The sequence below is a fragment of the Sus scrofa genome, chromosome 15 (assembly GCF_000003025.6).
Source record: "Sus scrofa isolate TJ Tabasco breed Duroc chromosome 15, Sscrofa11.1, whole genome shotgun sequence".
In the NCBI taxonomy this organism is placed as follows: domain Eukaryota; kingdom Metazoa; phylum Chordata; class Mammalia; order Artiodactyla; family Suidae; genus Sus; species Sus scrofa.
The window spans coordinates 9,554,156-9,560,853 of record NC_010457.5 but is presented as its reverse complement, the minus strand read 5'-3'; positions in this window follow the sequence as shown (position 1 = coordinate 9,560,853).

The following is a 6,698-nucleotide window of genomic DNA, read 5'->3' as shown; positions in this document are numbered from 1 at the left end:
TATAAGCAAAAACGACTTAGATTTAGTTTTTTCATACATTTGCCTTTGGTTATTGTTTTCAGTGATATATATATATGCTCCTAAATCCTAGTCATTCAATTCAAATTTGGAAATTAACACTTACCAAGATTAAATAAATTCTGGTGATATTCTTTTTATGTATATGTTTATATATGTTTCATAACTTTAAATTATACAAATATTTTATTATCCATCCTCAAGTAATATTCCAAATGAATATATATTTGAAGTGTTTGTTTTTCACCCACATGAAAATGCATGTAATAAATTATAACACTCAAATTTATATTAAATGCTCAGTCATAGTATAATGAGTTAAACAATAGATATCAGTAGTGGGATATACTGTTCTTTCAAAACTTAGAGATATTGAATAGTTGTGTTGCTGTTTTTACTTTTAATGCACTTTTTTCCTTGAGAACATTACAGGTTCTCTTGCTTATTGAACATATATTGACGTTTGTGGAATAGCATATACAACTTGCTGTGTACTATTAGTCAAATTCTCTCAGCTATATATTATTGCTCTAAAGTGTTTACTGATATTAAAAAAATTACTATATGTAGACAGCTGTTCTTTTATCAAAAGTTGAAGGAGGCAAGATGTTTTAAATGAGGCTTTGAATTTAAAACTGCTTCAGACTACTAGAATAACCTGAGAATTCATCTAGAATGCACTTTTAAACTGGGAGCAAAAGATTCTGCAGTTCAAAGGACAAAGAGGCGTTTCACCTTACCCATTCTGAAATGCAAAACAAAATTATAAAATCTGTAATCTGTAACTTTATGTTAAGACTCTTCTTTCATAATCTTATTGTTTCCAAATGAGACAGGTTGGGGGTGGGGGGGATGCACTGAGGGTTTGGGATGGAAATGCTATAAAACATGGTCGTGATGATTGTTGTACAAGTATAAATGTAATAAATTTCATTGAGTAATTACAAAAATACTCTTCTTTCATGACATATTTTGGCAGTTACAAAACAATGAGTCAAAAATTTAGCAGCAGCTCACTAAAAATCCTAAAGCATGGGTCTACTTCAAACATACAGAATTGAAATCAAGTGTGTTGGGAAGGAGAAGAGGGAGAGGAGACAAGCTTCAGTATATGTGACAGCTCTGAAACATCCCCAGTTTAAGTACTGTTGTTTAGAAACTCTAGGCTTTACTTTTTTCCTTTACCAAACTTGATCTAGGGATAACACTAGGACTCCTGATCACTCACCGTCCTCTAGTGCAGTTATTTTGCATCCTGTGCAATTGATATTTACTCTTTGTACTCAGCCCTTAAATTCAACATCATGGTTTCCTCCAATCAACAATTACCTAATTATCTAAACTCATAAACTAGAGGACCTTCCCAGTTCTGGCCAGTTTCCCAGTGTCTTAAAAGGATAAATTTCTGCCAAGAGAATAATCCAATTTAGTGATTAATTAGTGGGAAATACAGACCAGAAGGGATAGGAAAGGTGTTTTATTTTAAACTAAACGAATGATAAGTTTTAGGTCTTTCAGGATAAAATAGCCTATTTCGAATTCTAAAACATAAGCTATTATTTATTTTGCCTATTTTAGCACTATCTTATTTCAGACAACCCTGACTTTCCTTAAATATCCACCCTCAAAATAAAACAGGAATTCCTTGGTAGGAATTTATAAAATTTAATATAGTTAATTAAAAGTTGGGTTTTAAAATAAAGGCAATTATTCACCTACCACATGAAATTTTAGGGGTTAAAATGAGTTAATGTAAACTTAGCACCTAGACATAATCACATTTTATGTATTAAACAGGTACTTTACTGTAGAAATTCTCAGACTTTTAATATGCTAATGTACATTTTGACTAAGTGGAGTGTAGGGTATGCATCATTTTCAAAATAATTCTGAGCAGATTGTAGGCTTTTTCCTACTTATTTGGAAACACACTCTGGAAAAGGCTCTACATGAACCTTTTGTCTTACATAGATAACACTTGCTCCACATGTCCAGAAAACATCATTCTGTGAAATAAAAACTAAAATAATCAACTTAAGGTAAAGGAAAAACAGTTTGCTTATATCTCTTGATTTCAGTCAGCAGTGGAGATCCTAAATTTTAATTTAACTGCTACAGTCAGTGTAAGCTGGGAAGTTAGACAGCATTTAGACAATGAAGGTTTGGAGAATATGACTTTTCAATATTTATTCGCCACGGTATTTTAGTATTAAATCTTCTGTGAAACAGAGGGAATTCTGTTGCCCTATCACTGCCTAATGAAAATACCCAATGCTTGTTCAAATTATTTTGTGCTAATCATTTAACAGTAATCTGATGGTTGCCAGTTTATTTTATCTGGAATGCTATGTTTATGAAACTTTTGATGGTCTTTTAGAGGACACTTGGTTGGACTGTATTTTCATGCCTTCTTGAAGTTAGAAATGGTCATGTGACTCTATCCTAGCAAGTGATATATGAGCATGAGTTATACTCCTTTAACTTATTTTGGCAAATTATGTGTGAGCAGAAGTTACATGTCACCTCTGGATCAGAACGTCAAGAAATGATGCATAGGTTGCCATGTCCCTTCCTTCTGACATAGACTAGCAATCTGAAAGTGCAGGCTCTGTGGGTCTGTTTCACTGAATGTGGATGACAAATACCCCCTATATTGGTTAAGTCACTGAAATTTTTTCTTTGCCTTTTACAGCAGCATAACCGATCTTACCCTGACTGATATATTTTGCTATTGGAAAAAAGATGTTCTTAAAAGTTGCCAAAATGTTTGTGGTTCTATGATTGGATTATTCATCTACCCATCAGGTGAAGTTATAAATCAGCCTTCTGAACTTCAAGCTAAGAACTAGACTCTGAAATTATTTAAAATTCTTGCAACTCACAGAAGTCTGACCAGTCAAACATCAGGATCTCCTTGCTAATTACCACCCTAGTCAGTCAATGTATTTCATTTTAAGAATATTTTACATATAGCCACTTTTAAACTATACACTTACTTAACAAATATTATTTTTCAAGTATTTTGTCCATGAGTCTCTTTCCATTCTTAAAAACTACTGAACACACCAAAGAACTTTAGAGGAGAGTAACTGTTCCAAATAATACTATGTTCAAAATTAAAACTGAGAATATTAATTAACATTTTATTTGGAAATAATTGTAGGTTCACGTGTACTTTTAAGAAACAATACAAAAAGACCTGTGCATCCTTCCCTATTTTTCTCTAGCACTAACAACTTGCAATATAGTATACAATACCACACCCAGGATGTGGATATTAATAGTCAAGGTACAGAATATTTCCATCACCACAAAAATCCGTCTTTATATTTTCAAGACCACATCTACTTCCCACCCACCCCTGCCTCCTCCCTAGTCCCTGAAAACTATTAACTTGTTCTCTATTTCTGTGGTTGTAACATTTCAAGGATATTATATAAATGCAATTATACAATATGCAATCTTTGATGATTGGCTTTCTTCACTCAGCATAAGCTTTATTCAGGTCGTGGTATGTATCAAGAGTTCTTTTTCATTGTTCGTTTCTGGTTTTTTGTTTGTTTGTTTTACTGTGAGTTATATGAACGTGCCAGAGTTTATTTAACCATTTACCCACTGAATGGCACCTATGCTTTTTCCACTACTGGTCAATTGTGAATAAAACTGCTATGAACATTCAGGTTTAAATTTTCATGTACACGTAAGTTTTCATTCCTCTGAAATAAATGTCCAAGAGTACTATTGCTGGCTCATATGGTAATTGCATGTTTAGTTTTTTATTTTTTTTTTTTTGTGTGTGTGTGTGTTTTTGCTCTTTCCTTGGGCCACTCCCGTGGCATATGGAGGTTCCCAGGCTAGGGGTCTAATCGGAGCTGTAGCCACTGGCCTACGCCAGAGCCACAGCAACACAGGATCCGAGCCGTGTCTGCAACCCACACCACAGCTCACAGCAATGCTGGATCGTTAATCCACTGAGCAAGGGCAGGGACCGAACCCGCAACCTCATGGTTCCTAGTCGGATTTGTTAACCACTGCGCCACGACGGGAACTCCAGTTTTTTAATTTTTTTTAAGAAATTGATACACTGTTTTCCAGAATGGCTAAATATTTTAAAATTCTTATTAGCAATGTGTGAGTGATCTGGATTCTCTGCACCTTCTCCATATTTGATATTGCCATTCTTTATAATTTTTGTCATTTTAAGGTATGTAGTATACTTCATTGCATTTTCAATTCCCATTTCTCCTAGTGGCTAGTAATATTGAATATATTTTTTATTTGTCACCTGCATCTTTTTTCAGTGAAATATTTCTTCATCTCCTTTTACCATCCCCTAATTGAATCAATAACGTTATATTACTCTTGAGTTTTGAAGGTTCTTCATATATTCTAGATACAATTCTCCATTAGAGAAGCATTTGAGATATTTTCTCCCAGTCTGTAGCTTATCTGATCTTACTATTAACATGGTCTTCTGCAGAGCAAAAGCTTTTAAAAAAAATTACTGTAGTTGATTTACAATTTTCTGTCAATTTCTGCTGTACAGCAAAGTTATACAGGTCCAGTTTATCATTCTTTCTATTCTATTAACTGTGCTTTTGATATTTTTTGCCCAACCCTGGGGGTCTCTCTCTCTTTTTTTTTCTTTTGGTTCCTCAGAAGCAATAATTTTCATTGTCCTATCTTAAAGTTTTGTGATTCTTTCTTCTGCCAGCTTGAATCTCCCTTTGTATTCATTTAGTGTCCTTTTCAATGCAATTATTTTATTTTTCAACTCAAGAATTGGCTTGATTTTTTTTTTTTTTGGTATTTTTACCTTTGTTGATATACCCTTTTTTTTCATATGTCTTTTTCTCGACTTTATTGACTCTCTATTTCTTTAAGCATTTAAGGCAGTTGTTTTAAAATCCTTGCCTAGTAGATATTTCATCAGGTCCTTTTCAGGGACAGTTTCTGTTGATTTTATCTTTTTCTATTGACTAAGTCATTTTTTTTCCTGTTTTTGTGTAGGTCTTACCATTTTTTAGCTGAAAACTGAACAATTGAATATGGTAGTGTAGCAGTTCTAAAACTCAGATTCTCCTCCTCCGCCATGGTTTGATGTTTTCTGTTTTTGTTACTGTTTTTGCTTCTTTTTTTTTTTTTCATTTTTTAAAGTTTTATTGAAGTAGTACTGGATCTGCATTTTAAAAATAAATTATTATAGCTACCTCTGTATGGAGAATCAGGCTGAGGTATAAACTTAAAATTTTCTCAGGTAACTTTCTAACTTCTCCTGTATATGTATTTGCTTTTGATATATTAGTTTTCAGTATCTGGCTCCACAAGTAGAACAAGAAAAATGAAGAGGAAGTGTGCTGGCTCTTAAGTATCCCTGTAAGTTAATTTAGCTAGAAGGGGTGGGGCGAGTAACAATCCCAGTAAAGTGTAGCAACAATAAGGTAAGGTGCAGCCAAAATGGGGTAAGATATAACAAAAGTGACTGCCACATCTTGTCTGCATCTCCATTATGAGAAGCAGTATTCACCAATCTGAGTATAGATCCCTAATGTTTGGAGAACAGGATCCTTTTGGTTCAACCTGTCTCCCTCAAACTGTGTGCAAACTTGCTTCTGGAATGTACACAGAACTACTATGTATGCCATATGACTCTCAGCAGTAGTTAGGTAGCTGCTGCTGTGCTGAGACTTTAAATTGGTCAATATTAACTACAGTTTACCATCTAATCCTTTTTTGGAAAGTTTGACACCTTCACTAGAATTCCAAAATAGTTACATCATATAGATTCCATCAGTAAAATTGTCAAGGGGAGACAGATTCCTGATACTTTCTACTGTGTCCTCTTCCCATAATTCTCTTTCCTGTTGCACATATTTTTAATTCATTTTTAGTTTCAGTAAGTCAACCACTGTCATTACATTTGTGAATAACCTGTTTTACATGTCTTATAGAGTATTTGCTACAATTTATTTATTCACATATTGCCACCCAGCAAAACTGTTGCCTTCTTCATTGTTGTGACCTTAGCTAATTTGTCTTCATACTACCAACATCTGTCATGATATAGGTGCCAGACAAAAGGCTGTTGATCTGAATTTAATGGAAATGAAAAAAAAGGATGTTTATCATTTACTACATGACCAACTCCTCACATTCTAAAATGATAATCTTAAGAAAAAAATACTTCTGAACTGGTGAGAAAAGGATTTTATGTAGGAAAAAAAAAGGATGTATTCTTTATAATAATTAAAGTGGCCAGTCTAATTATTCTGTTTAATATGATTAGCTCATGTGATCTTTCAGTTTCCCATGTCATTCGTTGAGCTCAACGCTCATGTCCCATCATGAGACTATCTTTTCATTGCACATATACAGATTTGTAAATAAATTCTCCATGGAAAAGAGGGAGATGAAGATAAAATTATACCAAAATAAAATAAAGAGTTGGACAAAGCAGCCTACAAAAACCTAAGGCAAACATTGGTAACTGTGCTAAAATATGTCTGTTCAAAAATGTGCACGAATGAGATAGATGCTACCCTTACCAGAGAAGGAGAACCTATGCTTGGTGTTAAACCAGAAGGTGCTGTGTTTGAGGCCTTTGGGGCAAGACGGCCACCCAATCATGCAGGCACATACTATTCTTTACTCTGGTGCTACTATTAAATCCACAGTTGTGC